This window comes from Saimiri boliviensis, chromosome 13, assembly GCF_048565385.1.
Source record: "Saimiri boliviensis isolate mSaiBol1 chromosome 13, mSaiBol1.pri, whole genome shotgun sequence".
Taxonomy (NCBI): domain Eukaryota; kingdom Metazoa; phylum Chordata; class Mammalia; order Primates; family Cebidae; genus Saimiri; species Saimiri boliviensis.
In genome coordinates, this window is record NC_133461.1 from 105169936 (window position 1) to 105191221 (window position 21286).

General features: G+C 41.1%; 1 long non-coding RNA gene across 2 annotated transcripts in view; it reads left to right on the forward strand.

The window, feature by feature from the left end:
- LOC141579932 (uncharacterized) overlaps positions 1 to 21286 on the forward strand; it is a 52424-nt gene that overhangs the window by 23718 nt on the left and 7420 nt on the right. For both annotated transcript variants that reach the window (XR_012513318.1, XR_012513317.1), the window contains exons 2-3: positions 11698 to 11759; positions 11876 to 18875. This is a non-coding gene — a long non-coding RNA (uncharacterized LOC141579932). The remainder of the gene's footprint in view (positions 1 to 11697; positions 11760 to 11875; positions 18876 to 21286) is intronic.

The following is a 21286-nucleotide window of genomic DNA, read 5'->3' on the forward strand; positions in this document are numbered from 1 at the left end:
AAGGAAAAAAATCTACCTAGAAATAAACTGGCCAGGCACAGTGGATCATGCCTGTAATCCCAGCACTTTGGGAGGGAGGCCAAGGCGGGAGGATCACTTGAGCCCAGGAGTTTCAGACCAGTTTGGGCAACAGGTTGAGACCCTATCTCTACAAAGAAAAAAGTAAGATAATAATCAACAAGAATTAACAAGAAAATGAAAGATTCTTCTGAAAAACATTACAGAACTTTACTGAAGCTCATAAAAGAATTGAATGCTAAAACATATTTTGTTCTTGAATAGGATAGCTCTCACACTGATAAGATGTCAGTGTCCCCTCTAAGTTGCCGTATTGTATATTGTTAGAAAGACACTTTTTTTTCTTTTTTTAAACTTTTACGATTTCTGAAGTTAAGGTATGCCTTAAAACTGATGACATCTTCCAGGAACTTCTGGCCATGTGGTAATTACAAAGTTAGGTTAGGAGCATCTTAACCAATTTATTTTACATAACTTTTCCTTTCATTATAAGCACAAGTCAGATGTGATATGAAAACAGATGCATTTAAGTCTAAAGAAAGAAGCTCTTTCAAGTGGCGTAAAATAACTGTGCATCTTACATGGAAAATGTCTTAAATTTAGTGAAGTAGGCCAGGCACAGTGGCTCTTGCCTATGACCTAGCACTTTGGGAGGCTGAGGTGGGAGGATTACTTGAGGCCACAAGTTGGAGACCATCCTGGGCAATATAGTGAGATGCCATCTCTGGGGGGTGGGCGTGGGGTGAAATATATATATGTATATATATGTGTGTGTGTGTGTGTGTGTGTGTGTGTGTGTGTGTATATATATACACACACACACACATAATTTGTGAATTTAATCCGAATATCTCAATCGACTTTTCAAAACTTTTAAGTTTATATGAAAGAACAAAAGTGAAAATTTTCACAAAAATTATGAAACTCTATTCATGAAGGAGGTATTAGTGCTATCAAATATTAAAGTCTATGTTGAAGCCAAACAAATTCGAGCATCAGATCACTGGCACAGAGTTGAGCGCACTGAAGTAGCCTCATTTATAGGAATGTTTTGTGTGGTCAACAGTGGTATATGAATATAGTGAATCCTTTAGTAAATAGTATTGGATGAACTGAGTAGCCATTCGTGGGGAAAAAAACGAGCTTGCTATCTCCTTTTTTTTTTTTCTTTTTTTTCTTTCTTTTTTTTTTTGATATGGAGTCTCCTTCTCACCCAGTCTAGAGTACAGTGGTGTGATCTCGGCTGACTGCAACCTCCACCTCCCAGGTTGAAGTGATTCTCCTGCCTCAGCCTCCCAAGTAGCTGGGATTACAGGCATATGCCACCATGCCTGGCTAACTTTTTTGGTTTTGTTTTTAGTAGAGATGGGGGTTTCACCATGTCAGCCAGGCTCGTTTTGAACTCCTGACCTCAAGTGATTCACTTGCCTTGGCCTCTGAAAGTGCTAGGATTACAGGTGTGAGCCATCAAAGTCGCACCACTGCACTGCACTCCACTCCAGCCTGGGCGACAGAGTGAGACTTCTCCCCTAAAGCAACAAAAAACAAAAATCCAGACAACCTAGACATGGCAAAAATTCTAGTATAAACAGAATTGGAACTCTAGTGATAAGCTGGGAAAAAGTAGTTGCCATACAGCATGTTCAAAGGGCTAATTTACTTTACAAAGCAGGATCACTTGCTGATAGAAAAGGCCAACAGCTCAGTAGACAAGGGGGCACATGAGAGACAGTTCAAAGGAAAGACGAGCATCTTTCATACATAAATTTGTGAAATGTTCCTCAGTTTCAGTCATTATAAGAGAAGAGGAAATTGAAACTATACTGAAAGCATTTTAAAAATATCCAATTAGCCAAGATTAAGAACTTTGATTAGCTGTTGGCTAAGGTGTAGGAAAATAGCTGCTTCCCTATATTAATGGTAAGATTCTAAACTCTATGGAGAGTAATTGAATAATTATTAAAATTTAAGAATGCACATGCCTTGTGTTGTATAGATAAGTTTAGATAAGTTGTTATGTATTTACATAATGGGATACTATAGAGCAATAAGAATGAATGAATTAGAATTCATACCACATGACTCACAAACATAATGTTAGTTGAAAGAGCCAAACACAGAAATACGTGTTCAAAAACACACAAAATTGTTGTGTTAAAAGTCAGGGTAGCCGGGTGCAGTGGCTCATGCCTATAATCCCAACACCTTGGGAGGCTGAGGTGGGTCGATCATGAGGTCAAGAGATCGAGACCATCCTGGTCAACAAGGTGAAACCCCGTCTCTACTAAAAATACAAAAATTAGCTGGGCATGGTGGCGCACGCCGGTAGTCCCAGCTACTTGGGAGGCTGAGGCAGGAGAATTGCTTGAACCCAGGAGGCGGAGGTTGTGGTGAGCCAAGATTGTGCCATTGCACTCCAGTCTGGGTAACAAGAGCGAAACTCCATCTCAAAAAAAAAAAAAAAAAAAAAAAATAGAAGTCAGAGGGTAGTATTACTCTTGGGGAGCTCACTGGATGGAGACATGAGGGGCTTTTGGAGGCTTATATATATATATTTTTTTTGGGGGGGGTCTCTGTTAGATGGGATTACATTGGGAAAACTCATTGAGCTATGAACTTAAGAATTATGTACTATTGTGAATGTATGCTATACTTCAATACACATTTTTATGTAAATAAAAGCGTGCATACATGCAGTCACACATGAAGAATGCACATAACTTTTGTTTTAGCAGTTTTATCCTAGGTATATAACATATATTTACACACACTCTTGCATATGTGGGGAGTTAAAACTAGCACACAGATATTCATTGCTGTGTTTGTAAGCACAAAAGTTCATACAAAACCTAATTACTCATAAGTAGGGAACTGGCAAAATAATTGATAGAGTCATATAGTGAATTAGTAGCAGCTTTTAAAAGAAGTAAGGCAGCTTGGTATGAAGTAGTTTAGTAAAGTCTCTAAGGTATAGTAAATGAAAAGACCAAAGTGCATGAACAGTACGTGTAGTATGCTACTCATTGTGTGTGCGTGTGTTTTATCTCAAAAGGCATATATTTGCAAGCATACATAGATGGATATATTTGGAAACACTGGCTGTCTCTGAGGAGTGGAAGTGAGTGGCCAGAAGGCACAATTGGGTGATACTTTCTATACTAATTTGTGGCTTGTTTTTAAAAGTTTTAATTATGATAAAATGCATGTGCCAAAACTTACTACCTTAAACATTTTTAAGGGTACAGTTCAGTAGTGTTAAGCATATTCATATTGTACAACCAGTCTCCAAACCTTTTTCATAACCATTAAACAAGTACTTAATACTTCCTTCTGCTCTCGGCAGTCACCATTCTACTTTCTGAGTCTATAAATTGAACTGTTCTAGACAGCTTATGCAAATGGAATCATGTAGTATTTGTCTTCCTGTAACTGGTTTGTTTCACTTAGCACAATGTTCTCAAGGTCCATACTATTTTGTACCTTTTGAATTCTGTACATTGTTCATTTATTACCCATTTTCAAAAGAGCATTAAAGTAAAAAGACATTATTCAGAGCTGGTTAATTACATGGTAGAAAGTTGATGGCTGGTGTCTTTTTCATTTCAACCAATATTAAGTGCCAGTTTGGGCAGCAAAACAACTTTATGCCAAAGCGCCATCTGAAGCTGGGTTTGTGACATGTTTCTTTTATCCCCTATGAGTACAACCCAAATGCAGGCTCAAGTCCTCAGCCTCTCGACTCTGCTCAACAGTTTCCCCCTTCGGCTTACTGACCAACTTTGACCTGCTCTTCCAAATCTACCTCTTTTCCCCAGAAACAAGCTGCTTCTATGCCAAGGATATGGCTTCCTCCTTGCAGATTTTCTTCACATCTCTGACCTGGAAAAAGTGGGGTTTTTCATTCTACTAGCTTTTTAGTGCTCCTTTGAAATCATTATTCTGGAGGCTTCTGCAATAATACTGTTTCTCATGGATTGAAATTCATTGTTTTCAGCAGGATTTTTGACTAGATGTGGGAACAGAAGAACAAGTTGAAATGACTCTGAAGCTTATGGGAGGGTTGGGTATCATTAAGTGGCACAGAGGAAGACAGGCTCTAGGTGGAAGATTTGTGCCTTGCTTTTGAAAATAGTGGTGTGAGATTCTGGCCTGCAAAAACAACTGGAGTTATGAGCTAGAAATGGGGACATAAAAAATAGGGGTGTGTGTGTGTATATACATGTGTGCGCATTCCCATGCATGTATTTATTATAAATACAGAAAAGTAAGAGAATGTTACTCATAAAACAGATCATCATTCTTAACACTTTTAAGTGAATTAACTTCTGTTTTTTTTACTCTGGCTGTATGTGTATAAAAGTATTTTTCTAGCCAGTGTGGTGGCTCATGCCTGTAATCCCAGCACTTCGGGAGTTGTGCTCCCTCCACAAGAAATGTATTTAAAAAGAAAAAAAAAAAAAAAATATATATATATATATATATATATATATACACACACATATACACACACACACACACACACACACACACACACACTTTAAAATTTAGAAATTATATTTTGTATTCACCCTTTCTCCCCCTCTGTGAATGAAGAAGTCCAAGGCCAGTCACATAGTTACTTCTGTTAAGAGCCCCAAAAGAGGTCATTAATGAATTTGTGGGACTCGTTGAAATTTCACAGGGTGAAGTCCTACGCAGATGTAGAAGAAAATGTGGCAAGAATAGGATTTTGGAAACTTGCCTAAACTTTCCTAAAACTTTCAGGATTCAAGAGTTAGAAATCATAATCAAAGAGGTAGGAGAATTAAGAGTTAAATGTCAAAATAAGAAGAGCAGAGCAAATTCCAAGAAAAAAGGCAGAAAAATACTGTTTGGTGTTTTAAAGAGGTAGAGCTAGATGAAGACTAATCCTTGAGATACTAAATTGAGGGCGTAATGGCACACACATGCTTGTAATCCCAGCGCTTTGGGAGGCCTAGGTGGAAGGATGCCTGGAGCCCAGGAGTTTGAGGCTGCAGTGAGTTATGAGCCACTGCACTCCAGCTTGGGCGAGAGTGAGACCTTGTCTCAAAATAGCAACAACAAGATACGAAATTGAGAAACTCTTACTTGAATATATTATTGAATATATATTCTGTCCAGCAGTGATGGAATAACAAGGAATGGATTTTCCTTGGTATTTTAAGCAACTAGAAAACTGGACAATAAATGAAATTTGTAATTTGTAGGCACTGGGTAACAGGCAGCACAAGACCGTGGTCACTGAAAGGTGAGAAACAAACCTGCTGAGTTCCATGTTTCCTCCAATTTATTATCTGGAGGTAGTTTTCAGGGTGTAGAGCAGGGATGGGGAACCCAAATTAAAGCCTGGCAGCTTACTGAATTGAGAGGACAAGATGGGGACTGGCAGCGAGGGAAGATTGTCATAATTTGTGGGGCAGAGTACCAGAGAGGTGGGAGTTGTACACGGAACTCCAGAGGCGGGTGGAGGATTCTCCTGAAGTCAGGTTGAGTGTTGACCTACACATGCATGAGAGGAGAGCGCCTGAGGCCAGAGAAAGAACCCCACTGGAAAGGAGCAGGCCGAAAGATTCCTGGAACTCACACAGAGCTGGGAATAGTCTGCGTTGCCATTAGCCAGAGTATATACAAAGGCTTCAAAAGGGCATGGTCTTTTGTAATGAGTCTAAATTAGCCCTAAGTTAAAGGGTACTCTGGACCTACTCTAACAATGAAAAAGCAAGTCTTGGGAGATCCAGCTGATTTAAAGAATCTTACCTGTGTGTGAGAACAAAGTCATTGCTATTTAAAGAAATACACAAAACCTAAAACACAAAACTCACAATGTTAGGCTTTCAGTAATCCTAGGTTCAAGCAGTTCTCCTGCCTCAGCCCCCTGAGTAGGTGAGATTACAGGTGCATGCCACCACACCTGACTAATATTTTTATATTTTTAGTAGAGATGGGGTTTCACTATGTTGGCCAGGCTGGTCTCAAACTCCTGACTTCATGATCTGCCTGCCTCAGGCTCCCAAAGTGCTGGGATTACAGGTGTGGGCCACTGCGCCTGGCCTGGAGAGTCATCTTTCAGGTACTTTTTTTAAAAAAAGCCTACTGGGGCTGGGTGCAGTGGCCAACACCTGCAATCTCAGCAGTTTGGGAGGCTGAGGTAAGAGGATTTCCAGAGTCCAGGAGTTCAAGACCAGCCTGGGTGTCATGGCAAAACCCCACCTCACAAAGAATACAAAAATCAGCAAGGCATGGTGGCACACCTGTGGTCCCAGCTCCTTTGGAGACGGATATGAGAGGATTGCTTTAGCCTGGGAAGCAGAGGATGCAGTGGGGTGTAATTGAGTCACACTGCACTTTACCCCGGTGACAGAGCAAGACCCTGTCCAAAAAAAAAAAAAAAAAAAAAAAAAAGGGCCTACTGGAACTTGTTGCTGGCAGACTTCCACAAGAAATATTGAAGTTGTTCAGGCAGAAGGAAATGACAAAGGATTGAGAAGTGCTAGAAATGCTAACTATGGGAGTAAAAATAAGACAACTTTTTTTTCCCTTTTTTAATCTCTTTAAAAGATTGTTGTATTGAAGATGATTGCTAAGAGGTACAGAATTTCCCTTTTTGTGTGATGGAAATGTTGTGCAATTAGTAATGATGGTTGCACAACATTGTGAATTAAAGAAATAGTAGCTTTAAAAAGATAGTTGTTTAAAGCAAAAATAATAATGCATTATAAGTTTTATAATGTGGGAGTAAAAAGTATGACAATAGCACAAAGAATGTAAGGGAATGGGAAGGGTATAAGAAACCTTACTAAGGCTTTATTTATTTATTTATTTATTGTATTTATTTATTTTTATTGGACAAAGTATCCCTTTGTTGCCCAGGCTGGAGTGTGGTGGCACAATCCCTGCTCACTGCAACGCCTACCTCCTGGGTTCAGCAATTCTGCCTCAGCTTCCCAAGTAGCTAGGATTTCAGGTATGTGCCACACATCCACCTCATTTTTGTATTTTTAGTAGAGATGAAGTTTCACCATGTTAGCCCGGCTGGTCTTGACCTCCTGACCTCAGGTGATCACCTGACCTCAAGTGATCCACCTTCCTCAGCCTCCTAAAGTGCTGGGATTGCAGGCATCAACTACCGTGCCTGGCAGAAACCTTAGTAAGATTCTTAAGCTGTACATGAAGTGGAATCGTCTAATTTACATCTAGAAAATTAAAACAATTTATGTTCCCACTTCAAATGTATGGGAGTGCCAATGTAACCATATCCTTGTCCACGTGTGGTATTCGTTTAAAAACATGGCCACCCAGATGTTTTTAGAAACTTGGTTACCCTAGACGCCCAGTCCTCACCGTGCTTGAAGGATACTTTATCTCTGAAATCTTTGAAATTCTATCAATCTTTTTGCCTTAAATTTGGCTAAAACATAAAATGTATACATTTATTTTTTTTCCTTTCCTTCTCTTCCTACCCCTTTTCTTCATATGCATAGTTTTCTTCATTAATTCCTTTGGTTACTACTTCAGGTTCATTTGTTCTAGAATGTGGACACATTCCATGTCTTTCTTATTCTCTAGTGTATCATGGCTGTAGTATACTAGATGCTCGATGATCAGTAAATTTGTCAAAAAAAAAAAAATACTGTTTTCTTTCTATACACAGTATTGGTAAGGTTGATCTGCATATTTCTATCATTTTTTTCTTTCATCTTGCTAATCTGTTTTGTCCTATTGATTCGAGTTACAGGATAATTCATTTGTTGATTTTTTCTGTTACTAATTTTTGTTTGGTTATATTTCATCTGCCACTTACTGCTTCTGTTGCTGTTTTAAATTTGGCAAATCATGCTTTTAATCTCTCAATCTTTTCATCTCAAATCTTTCCTCAGATTATTCTGATTTCATTTTTACAGAAGCAAAATTAACTCAAAATTTTTAAAAACAAGCACCTTCCATTTTATTATTTTTTTTCAACTTATGCCAGATACTGTGAGATTGTCAAATTTTTAAATCTCTTTCAGCTCTAAGGCATGTCAACTTTAATATTAGTGTGTTCAAAACCCCTTAGGACTGGGAAATAAAAGAAAATGGAGTACCCATTTCTTCCTTCAATCCAGCCACCTCAGCACATAATTAAAATGTGCTATTGGTGCTGGACGCAGTGGCTCATGCCTGTCATCCCAGCATTTTGGGAGGCTTAGAAAGGCAGATCCTGTGAGCCCAGAGGTTTGAGACCAGCCTGGGAAACATGGTGAAACCTCATCTCTACAAAAAATTAGCCACACATGGTGGCTTGTGCCTGTGGCCCCAACACTTGGGAGGCTGAGGTGGGAGGATTGCTTGAGCTCAGGATGATGAGGTTGCAGTGAGCTATAATTATACTCCAGCCTGGGTGACAGAGCAGGACCCTGTCTGAAGAAAAGAAACAAAAGTATGAAATTTTTATTTGTATTAAGTTAGGTCTAAGAGTTTTATTTGCAGAGATTACCATGGGGGAGTAATCTCTGGACATTTTTGCCTTCCTGGCCTATTTTGTAAGGTGGAGAACTGGATCAGGAAAACAAGCAGAGCTTTGAATACACATTGCCATTTTTGAGAGGACCGCGAATTCCGAACTTGAAAGAATTGGAGTTCTTTACTTAATTACACTCGGGAGATTTTTTTTCGGGACCCAGAAATGTATGTGAGTTCCTCTTCCCTAGGAGTCCAGTCTAATACTAGACATACATGGTAATAAGCAGAGGCAGTGTGACGGAAATCGGTGGTGTGAAGGTAAAGTCAAGAGACCCATAATTCATGGTTGATGTTTTCCCCTGAGGGGCCGGTGTGGGTTTTATGCAGAATGGAGGACCTTTCAGATTTCATTTTGGGGTAATGGGAGACTGTAACCTGGGATGGGGAAAAAAAGGTAATTACAAAGCAATGCTTATGCTCAGGTTGGAAACCTTGAATTTGTGCTGGTGCTAATTGTGTTTTTTTTCTAGTAGTATTTACCACCCCTATTCAGGGGTGGAAAATGAAGCTAGTATATTTACTCAAAATAGGTGATATGAAGGCAAATGGGACTTAGCAAAGTAGTGTTTTATAATCAGACCCAGTTTTCAGGGTAAGACTGCTAGAGACTCATTACTTTTCACATTATAATGTGAAAATCATTAAAACCTTAAGTACACAAGGGGGTTTTTCCACTAGGCTTGGTGGCTCATTTCTGTAATCAAAGCTCTTTGGGAGGCTTAGGTGGGTGGATCACTTCAAGTCAGGAGTTCAAGATCAGCCTCATTACCAACAGGGTGAAACCTCCTCTCTCCTAAAACCACAAAAATTAGCCCAGTGTCTTGGCTCAATGTAATCCCAGCTACTTGGGAGGCCGAGGCAGGAGGATCACTTGAACCCAGGAGACAGAAGTTACAGTGAGCCGAGATCACACCAGTGCATTCCAGCCTGGGAGCCAGAGCAAGACCCAGTCTCCAAAACAAAACAAAGCCTCACAAACATACATGGTATGTTTCAGCCTGCTGCACTTACTCTCCTTGTCCAAGCTCAAATTGTCGCTTTTTTAGCGTGCGGTGCCACTTGTGCTTGGCCCTTGGGCCTAGTAACAATCCCGTTTATGCTTAGTTTCCTTGTTGTCCAGTGTGACACAGTGTTCTTGGCTTATCTTGCATATTTCCTGCCCAGCCACTTTTCCAAGAAGAATGTGAATGTTTAAAACAAGTTGCAGTGCCCCAGTTGCACCCCAAACCAGCTTAATCAGAATCCCTGGTGGGGATAGGGCCCGGATACAGGCTGGGTCCCCAGTGTGGAGTGCAGTGGTGGGATATCAGCTCGCTGCAACCTCTGCCTCCTGTGTTCAAATGATTCTCCTGCCTCAGCCTCCTGAGTAGCTGGGACTACAGTTGGCGAGCCACCACTCTTAGATAATTTTGTATTTTTAGTAGAAACAGGGCTTTGCCATGGTGGCCAGGCTGATCTCCAACTCCTGAACTCAAGTGATCCACCTGCCTTGGCCTCCCAAAGTGCTGGGATTACAGGCGTGAACCACCACACCCCTCCAGGATACCGTATTTTTTGAAAAGCATGCCCAGTCTTGGATGCAAACCACTTGAGGAGAGTATGCTGCCTTATCGGGCTCTGTAAACACCTTAATCTCTGCACAAGGCTGGGACTGAGTGGAGTCCTTGGCTAAAGCTCTCATTCCTACATGGTGACCTTTCTTCCTCTCCTGCTTAAAGCTTGTGTCTCAGAATTTTGACCCGAATGCATCTGTGTTGAAAGCCAGGCTTGGTCTGTCATCCCAGGACTCTGTGTCGGTCCATTTCCTTGACTGTATGCTGAGTTGGGGCTCATCTTCGTGCCTCTGGGAAATAAGTTATTTGATAGCTTGCTTAGAGTCTCTCAGTACTTTCCCTTGCCCTTAGAATGAATACCAAAATATGTGGCCTGCAGTATAGACTCTGCACAGCCTTCAGTGTAGACTGCTCAGGCCCCCTCTTGGTTCCTGGAGTCTCCCATGCTTCCTTCTACCACCAGGCCTTTGCACATGCTGCTGTCTGCTGGGAATGCCTTGCCTTTCCTCATTACTTAGGTCTCCTCCTCTTTCAGGCACCAGCTTGACTGTCTTCCTCGGGGAAACTTCTCTGACCTTGGTACACCAGATCAGCTCCCATGTGCTGACTTGGTCTCATTGGTAATATTTCTTTATCTTCAGGACACATATCAAGGCCCAGAAGTTGCAGTTTTGCATTTGTGTGATCATTTGATACATGTCTCTCTGGAGCCTGAGTCTTTGGGGCTCATGTCCTGTCTCCACCACTTTTAGCTGCGGGGCCTTGAATAAATCATGTCATCCTTGGTACCCGGTTTCTTTTAATTGCAAAACAGGGATGATATAATACTTTCACGTACCTTGTGAGGTGGGGATGAAGATTAAATAGGGTAATTTGTGTAAAGCATTCAGAACAGAGCTCACTATTAATGGTAGAGAATCTTGGCAGGTATTACTGATGAGTACTGCATTGGACCACAAGCTCCATATAGGCTGGGGTCATTTCTGTTTGTTTAGATTTGTGTGCAGGGTGCTTGGCATATGGATGGCACTCAGGAAATATTTGTTGGATGAATGAATGAAGTGGGAGATACTAGTAATACCATGTTTATAGAATTCCTTGAGGACATAAAATAATGCAAGTATATTAAGTTCTTGGTAGCGTGTCGAGCTCATAGTAGGAGGTCAATAAATGTTCAATGCCCAAATGAGGAAAATGGAGACAATAGTAATACCAGCCTATGAGGTTGTCGTGGGGATCTAAGGTAACCCTGTAGTACCTTGTAGAGTGCCTATCACATAGTAGGTGCTCAGAAAATATTTGTGGAATGAATCAAAGTGAGGATGATGGTAACACCAGCTCCTAGAGTTGCTGCAGGGATGGAAGATAAGGCAGGTTGATAGCTTGTTGTACTGTGGTTGCGCCTGGTGGACACTCTGTTGAGTGAAACGAGAGGAGCTGCTGTGAGAATCCTTTTGGGGTGCAGAATGGTATGGCGTGGACACTGGTTCTCTTGAAGGAAGAATGGGCAGCTGACTACTCCTTGCCAAGCCCTGGCCTGGATGAAAAGTTGACTTGTTTCTTTCCCTCTTCCTCCCTAACCTGTTTTCTTTCTTTCCACTAGAATCCCTGCCCAGAGTCCAGTGCCTCCTTCCTGTCCAGGATCACCTTCTGGTGGTTCACAGGGTAAGGTCGGGCCCCTGAGACCTCAGGGAGGTGGTGGGGAATGAATGAATGAATGAATGAACGAACGAACATGCTGAGCTCCCCGTTTGAATTCTCTCTCCTTTGCTCTTCTGCAGAGTTGTCTTGAATCTGCCTGTGCTGACCATGTGGTCTCAGAGACACCAACTCTGTCCTGCAAGTTTATCACCTTGAATATGATAAACACAAGAGCCATGAGCAGCTTAAATCTCTACAGAAGGCTTGGCCTGGGAAAGCCGTACACTGGACTGCTCTTGCTTTAGCTTCAGATTTGGGTATTTATTTATTCATTTTTCTTGCCTAGACATCATGTTCAACCTGAAGATTTGGGTTTTTAAAATATTAACTACAGTTATTATTGACATTGTTCCCCTTCCATCACCTGCTCCTTAAAAAATACTGTCTCACCATAGGAAACATGGGTTAAAAAAACACATGTGCAGATTAGTAGTAATGAAACACCCAGAGGCAACCACTGTCACCATTTTAGTACACCTCCTTCTGGTCTTCTCTTCTTTTTGAGATGGAGTCTTACTCTGTCTCCCAGGCTGGAGTGCAGTGGCACGATCTCAGCTCACTAAAACCTCTGCCTCCTGGTTTGAAGCAGTTCTTCTGCTTGTCTTCCCAGGTAGCTAGGATTACAGGCATGCACCATCATGTCTGGCCAATTTTTGTATTTGTAGTAGAGACGGGGTTTTGCTGTGTTGGCCAGGCTGGTCTTGAACTCCTGACCTCATAATCCACCCACATTAGCCTCCCAAAGTGCTAGAATTACAGGTGTGAGTGCCATCATCTCCAGCCACCTTGTGGTTTTCTTTTTGTACCTCTTTTTCTGCCCATTGTCAACATCTTATTGGGGATTATTTGAAGAATCTTTCACCCTAATATGTATCATCTTTTTGGTTTATTGGAGACAGGCTTTCACTGTGTCACTGAGGCTGGAGTGCAGTGGCTCAATCGTAGCTCACTGCAGTCTTGATCTACCAGGTTCAGGTGATGCTCTTGCCTCAGCCTCCTAAGTAGCTGAGACTGTAGGCACGCTCCACCATGCCCTAAAGATTTTTGTATTTTTTGCCAAGATGGGGTTTCACCATGTTGCCCAGGCTGGTCTCCAGCTTCTGAGCTCAAGTGATTCTTCCGCCTCAGCCTCCCAGAGTGCTGGGATTATAGGAATGAGCCACCATGCCCGGTCTCATTCTTCTCTTTATGAACTTTTTACCAACATCTTTTTAAAAGATTAGATGTTTTAAATAATTTCTTCAAATAACTATTAAAGAATGTCACTGGGACAGTTGATGTAATTTGTATATGACTGTGGGACACCAGATGCATGCTAATAATTCATTCTTGTTTTGAAACATTGTGTTCCAGTTACATAAGGGCATGTTCTGGACTGTAAGGGAATACCCCCAGTTTTTTGAGGGTAAAGGTATGTAGAGCCTCCATCTTACCTTTTTTTTTTTTTTTTTTGAGACAGAGCCTTGTTCTGTTGTCCAGGGGCGTTATCTGCATCCTCTGCCTCCTGTCTCTCAGCGATTCTCCTGTCTCAGCCTCCTGAATAGATGGGATTATAGGCATGCACCACCATACCTGGCTGATTCTTCCATTTTTAGTAGAGATGGGTTTTCACCATATTGACCAGGCTGGTCTCAAACTTCTGACCTCAGGTGATCCACCCACCTCAACCTCCCAAGGTGCTTGGATTACAGGTGTGAGCCACTTTGCTAGGCCTTTAACTGTCTGAATGGTTTAGAAAAAGATGATTTGTTTGCATGCGTGGGTGTGTGAATGGATAGAGACATAATATTACTGTAGACTTGACAACATACTAATAGTGGTGAGTTGAGTGAATTCTTAGTGTGATTTGAGTAATGTTTCTATAAGTTTGAAATTATTTTAAAACAAAAAATGATAGTGTAAATGATAGTGTTTAACTTTTTATTATAAAAGTGTTCAGGCCGGGTACGGTGGCTCAAGCCTGTAATCCCAGCACTTTGGGAGGCCGAGGTGGGTGGATCACGAGGTGGAGAGATCGAGACCATCCTGGTCAACATGGTGAAACCCCGTCTCTACTAAAAATACAAAAAAATTAGCTGGGCATGGTGGCACGTGCCTGTAATCCCAGCTACTCGGGAGGCTGAGGCAGGAGAATTGCCTGAACCCAGGAGGCGGAGGTTGCCGTGAGCCGAGATCGTGCCATTGCACTCCAGCCTGGGTAACAAGAGCAAAACTCCGTCTCAAAAAAAAAAAAAAAAAAAGTGTTCAGCTGGCCCAATGCGGTGCCTCACACCTGTAATGTTAGCACTTTGGGAGGCCGAGGTGGGTGAATTACCCGAGATCAGGAGTTTGAGACCAGCCTGGCCGATGTGGTTAAATCCTGTCTCCACTAAAAATACAAAAATTAGCCAGGTGTGGTGGTAGGTACCTGTAATCCCAGCTACTTGGGCGGTTGAGTCAGGAGAATTGCTTGAAACCAGGAGGCGGCAATTACCATGAGCCAAGATTGCGCCACTGTATTCCAGCCTGGCTAGAGTCACATAGAAAGACTAATATAATAAAACTCAGTAAGCTTATCACCCAGATTTGACGATTGCTAATGCTTTGTCATGCCCGCCTTTTTTTCCCCCCCTCAACCTGCAACCTGTTTCTTTTTGGGTCTCGCTCTGTTGCCCAGGCTGGAGTGCAATGAAACGATCATGGCTTCCTATAGCCTCCACCTCCTGGCCAGCGTTTCTCCCACCTCAGCCTCCTGAGTAGCTGGAACTACAGGTGTGAGCCATGATGACTGGGTAATATTTTTTATTTTTACTTTTTGTGGAGATAGTCACCCAATGTTGCCCAGGCTGGGCTTGAACTCCTGAGCTTACCAACTCCTCCCACCTTGGCCTCCTGAAGTGCTAGGATTATAGGCATGAGCTACTGGTCCTGGCCCATATTAGCCTTTTTTAATGTAAAATTTTAAAAAGTTGGCGGGCATGGTTGCTCATGCCTATAATCCCAACACTTTGTAAGGCAAGGTGGGAGGATTGCTTGAGCCCAGGAGCGGAAGATCAGCTTGGGCAACAGAGGGAGACTCTGGCTCTACAAAAATAAAAAATAATTAGCCAGTCATAATGGCTCACACCTGAGGTTTCAGCTACTCAGGAGGCTGAGGTGGGAGGATCACTCCAAGCCAGGAGGTGGAAGCTTCAGGGAGCCATGTTCATGCCACCGCACTCCATACCGAGACCCTGTCACCAAATAAATAAATAAAGGAATGTGGCTGAGCATGGTGGCTCATGCCTGTAATCTCGGCTTTATGGGAGATGGAGGGGGACAGACTGCCTGAGCTCAGGAGTTTGAGACCAGCCTGGGCAACATGGTGAAACTCCGTCTCTACTAAAATACAAAAATTTAGCCAGGTGTGGTGGTGTGTACCTGTAGTCCAAGACTCGGGAGGCAGGAGAATTTCTTGAACTCGGGAGGCAGAGGTTGCAGAGAGCCAAAAACACACTACTGCACTCCAACCTGAGTGAAATAGTGAGACTCCATCTCAAAAAAACAACAATAAAGAGTGAATTAGATTCATCTTGATATTTTCCTCCTAAATCATCTTTTTTTCCCTAAATCTTTTGTATGCACCCACCCAAAAAAGCCATTTTTCCTTTATGATCCAACAGAATGAGCTTTAGTAACCTTGTGATAATGTGCAAATATCTGTCCACATTCAGACATCCTATTCCTCAGCTGTGTGGCTGCCTTCATTCGCAAACAACAACAAAAAAAGCTAGAGGCATCATGCATGGTACTGATAGCAACACAGAGATATAGACCAATGGAGTAATGCCACACATCTATAATCATCTGATCTTTGACCAACACAACAAAAACAAGCAATGGGGAAAGGATTCCCTATTTAGTAAATGGTGTTGGGAAAACTGGCTAGCCATCTGCAGAAAGTTGAAACTACATCCCTCTGTCCAACTTATATACCAATTAACTCCAGATGGATTAAAGATTTAAACGTAAGACCTAATACCATAGAAACCCTAGAAGAAAACCTAGGCAGTACCATTCAGGACACAGGAATAGGTGAGAACTTCATGACTAAAACACCAAAAGCAATGGTAACAAAAGCCAAAATAGACAAGTGGGATCTAATTAAACTTAAGAGCTTCTGCACAGCAAAATAAAACAATGGTTAGAGTGAACCAGCAACCAACAGAATGGGGAAAAAAATTTGCAATCTATCCATCTGACAAATGGCTAATACCCAGAATCTAGAAAGAAATTAAACAAATTTACAAGAAAAAAGCCATCAAAAAGTGGGCAAAGGATATGAACATACGCTTCTCAAAAGAAGACATTTATGCAGCCAACAAACATGAAAAAAAGCTCATCATCACTGGTCATTAGAGAAATGCAAATCAAAATCACATTGAAATACCATCTCATGCTAGTTAGCATGGCAGATCATTAAAAAATCCAGAGACAACAGATACTGGAGAGGATGTGGAGAAATAGGAACGCATTTAGACTGTTGGCAGGAATGTAAATTAGTTCAGCCACTGTGGAAGACAGTGTGTGGCAATTCCTCAAGATATAGAACTAGAAATAACCATTTGACCCAGCTATCCCATTACTGAGTATATACCCAAAGGATTTTAAATCATTCTGTTATAAAGACACATGCACACGTATCATTACCGTGGTACTGTTTACAATAGCAAAGACTTGGAACCAACCTAAAGAACCATCAGTGATACACTGGATAAAGAAAACGTGGCACATATACACCATGGAATACTATGCAGCCGTAAGAAAGGATGAGTTCATGTCCTTTGCAGGGACATGAATGAAACTGGAAACCATCATAATCAGAAAACTGACACGAGAACAGAAAACCAAACACTGCATGTTCTCACTCATAAGTGGGTGTTGAACAATAATAACACAGGGACACAGGGAGGGGAACGTCACACACCAAGGCCTGTCGGGAAAAGTGGGGGTAAGGGAGGGATAGCAGCGGGTAGAGGGACTGGGGAGGGATAACAGGAGAAATACCTAATAGATGACAGGGGGATGGATGCAGCAAACCATAGCACGTGTATACCTATGTAACAAACCTGCATGTTCTGCATATGTACCCCAGAACATAGTTTAATTTTTAATAACAAATCGGATGCAACCTTGTTATGCTGCCCAGGTGGTTCTCAAACTCCTGGTCTCGGGCAACCTCAAACTGCCAAGTAGCTGGAACTATAGGTGTATATCAGCACACCGAGCTATTTTTTCTGCAATTTTTAATATTTTAGTCTCACTACAGGACCAATAATATAAATAGAGGAACAATCTCTCCTACCAAGTATATAATACCCAAATAATAAATGTCCAAGCAAAACAGCTATGTGATATTTGTTGTACAGTTTTTCAACTAAAAGGTGCCAGGGAGATTCTGTGATTACCACAAGTAATTTGATCCACTGAAGATTTATACTGGCAAAAATATAGATGTTATACTAGTATAATTTGAAAGTCAAATTGTTAATGTTTAATTAAAACTTAACCAAATTGCGTATTTTCTCTATTGCAGAAAGCATTTCCTAATGTGATTTTTCTGTTGCTATGTATGTTTCAGTTCATTTTTGTTCAACCCTGACCCTGTCACAGCACTTACCAATCTTTTGTTACCAACGTTAAATAAATTTTTTTAATCAACTAGCCATATGTCTATGGTATTCTCTGACCAAGTTTCCATTAACCATCATAAAACAATAATAGTTAAGCCACTGCTAAATTTTAAAAGTAAATACTATGCAAAAGAGACCACTTTACCTTGGTAGTAACAGTCTATTCTTCATCATCTGGTTTAGGACATGAATCCACGTACAGCTCGCAGTTCGTGGAAAATGATTTAGAGCAAAAATAGACAATAAAAGAGGGGTGGTTAATTTTTTTTTTTTTTTTACAAATTTTTAAACTGCCGGTTCATAATCAGCTTCCCCCTCCAAAAAACAAAAACACAGTCTGGGACATATTTCTTGATACAATTAAAATATGGTGTCTGTTCTAAAAATAGATTTTAGTTACCTATTTCTGCCTCCAGCTGTCTCAATCTATAAAATACTCAGTCAAAACTGACCTTGAGCTCCATAACAGATAGCAACAGCCAATATATTGGCAGAGCTTAACAAATAATTTATCCTCACAAATTTTCTGTCCTGAAGCAGAACATGAAACTCAATTAATGGATGACGTAACTTTTGTCCCCTAAACTGGAAGGAACCTTATGACCTAAAACAAGATAGGAAGATCCACTGTCTCTTGTCCATTGTCTATTTCTGGTTAAAAGACTAATCTGTGTCACTTAAAAATGGCAGTCTTGATTCCTCAGCATGAAAACCACTTAAGAAGGTCCACTGCTTTCCTTTGTCCCAAAAGAGTACAGAGACTCCCCTGCTATATTTGAAATGTGTGAGAGCTAAATGTACAAAAGTCTAATAAGGTGTATTTTCTTACAGAGGATACTCTTCCCAGGAAGATTAAAACATTAACAATTATAAAAATCCAATTATTCTCACTCTATAGGTCCTACCTTATTCAGGTCCACATAAACTAGTAAGCCCTTAAAAACCTTCATAGGCACGCAGACATCCATCAAGAGAGACTGCTGGAAAAACAGAGTCCTGGCAGTTGTACCTCTCTTTCCCTAGGTACTCTCTAAGTATCTTTCGTTCTATGGGTTCCCACTTCCAGATTCCACTCATGCAGGGCGCCGTGGCAGTTTTCAATTTTCACATCTTCAGTCTTCGAAAGCACTGAAAGAATGGCCTCAAATGACCAGGAGTGGGAGCGCTCTAGATCCCTGCTCCTGAGTAACAACCTAACTGGAGTCTCTACTATCTACCAGCACAGACACACCGCCAGCTCCCCAGCTGAACTTGATAACTGATTTGACAGCCAGTGATGCCCCTGACCCAGCCTACATGGATATGGGAAGGACATGAGTGAACTGGGAAAAGAGGCAGAGATGAGGAGACACCTGCCCTGGGCCACAGATCTATGTCGTTCAGCAGTCTCCAGCCCATCAGTACTCAAGGGGCTCTAAGCCACCCCTGTGTAAGTCATGATGGAATTAGATGGTACCACATTTCTGTCTGCTGTAGGGACTCCTCCCAGTATCTCCAAATGTTCTAGCATCTTACAGCAAAAATCTTCCAAGTTTGTCAGTTCTTGATTTAAAAAGAGCACAGCAATCTGTTTAGAGCTTCCTTGAACCCTCTATTTTAATATGCCTTTATAGTTAATTTCCCGTATCTTGCATCCTTCATCTTTATGTTTTTTATTTTTATTTATTTATTTATTTTGAGACGGAGTTTCACTCTTGTTACCCAGGCTGGAGTGCAATGGCGCAATCTTGGCTCACTGCAACCTCTGCCTCCCGGGTTCAGGCAATTCTCCTGCCTCAGCCTCCTGGATAGCTGGGATTACAGGCACGCGCCACCATGCCCAGCTAATTTTTTGTAGTTTTAGTAGAGACAGGGTTTCACCATGTTGACCAGGATGGTCTCGATCTCTTGACCTTGTGATCCACCCACCTCGGCCTCCCAAAGTGCTGGGATTACAGGCTTGAGCCACCGCGCCTGGCCTCTTCATCTTTATAATTTATCAGACTTGTCATAAACCCCAATATTCTAATCTCTTATTGAACAATTTGTATCTAGTATCATTTCTCTTCAAACTTGGCCTTCCCCTCATTCCATTCTCAGCCATTTCCATTGGGTTCACCAGCTAATTCCTTTCTCATTCTATTAACTAGGTTCACCAGACCCACTCTCCCTTTGTATTATTAAAACAATGGCAGACCAGGCGTGGTGACTCACGCCTGTAATCCTAGCACTTTGGGAGGCCGAGGTAGGCAAATCACCTGAGGTCAGGAGTTTGAGACCAGCCTGACCAACATGGAGAAACCCCATTTCTACTAAAAATACAAAATTATCTGGGCATGGTGGCACCTGCTTCTAATCCCAGATACTCAGGAGGCTGAGGCAGGAGAATTACTTGAACCTGGGAGTTGAAGGTTGCAGTGAGCCGAGATTGTGCTATTGCACTTCAGTCTGGCAACGGGAGTGAAACTATGTCAAAAAACAACAACAACAAAAGTGAATGGAATAACAAAAGAAGGAAGAGTTTTGGGCTTTAAAAGGAGTTCAGATCTCATTTCTTCCACATCTTATGTCCAAAAAGCATCCTAATCTCTTTGAGTCTCAAGTTCTCTATCTAGAAAATCATTTGACCAGAACATTCAACACAGATTGAAGATATTTTCATTAGTCCTAAGATTCCTTAAATTTCTGTAATTTGATGTGCTTTTGGTTCTGTCTATAGGAAAATTGGGAATACGTAACCAGCAGAATTTGAAAACATAGCAAAAGAAACACCAAGGAAGAAAAGTCATGGAAAAAGAATAATAATAATAAAGCATTATGGAAGTAGGCAGAAATACTAGCCTAAAGAGAAAACAAAACTGGGAAGTTAAATAATTTCTCTCCAAGACTTGCCAAATATTGGTTTTGTAAAGCTTCCAGCCCTATGGCCAAACCTTTACTCTGCCCTAAAGGCTTTGATGGTTAATTTAAAAAAAAAAAAAAAAAAAAAAAGATTCTGAAGATGCTGGTTACCACAAAAATTGTCAGATTTATTAGGACAGACTCAATGACTAACCTCATTTCTAAAAGTAACTTAAATTGAAAGTTTAACTTTTTTTTTTTTTTTTTTTTTTTTTTAAGACGGGGTTTCACCATGTTGGTCAGGGTGGTCTTGAACTCCCGACCTCAGGTGATCCGCCCACCTTGGCCACCAAAGTGCTTGGATTACAGGTGTGAGCCACCGCGCCCAGCCGAAAGTTTAACTTTTTAAAACTCATTAATTTAGACATTAATTAAAATTAATCTGACTAATCTTATTCAGACCTTACATTGATCAAAGCACTGCACAGGTATCTCCATCAGTCTGTACTGAGGAGCAACATAAAAGATTTGACAGCCAGATAGGCTGACAGTCAAACTGTGGGTCAGCTGCTTTGTGAACTATGGGATTATGATCCAATTAATCAACCTCTCTAAACCATGGTTGCCTATTTAATAAACAGTAGGTTATAATGTTGTGATGGCTTTATGAGATAAATTTATAGCACACAATAGGGTGGTTAGCCCAGAATACAACACTCAATAATACTAGTTTCTTCCATCTATATTTTCTTAGTTAACTTAATTTTTTAAATCTGTAAAATCCTACCTGACTGCAGATTCATCAGAACTCCCAGAATCTATTAAGGGAATAGGTAAAATGCATTTTAAATCAATAATGTATAGAATATTAAAACCTAAGAAAGTACAGTGATGCATGCCTGTAATTTCAAGTATTTGGGAAGCTGAGGAAGGAGGATCACTTGAGAAACCCACAAGTTTGAGGCTTTAGGAAACATAGCAAGACTATCTTCATTTTTAAAAAGTATGCACAGTTGTGTA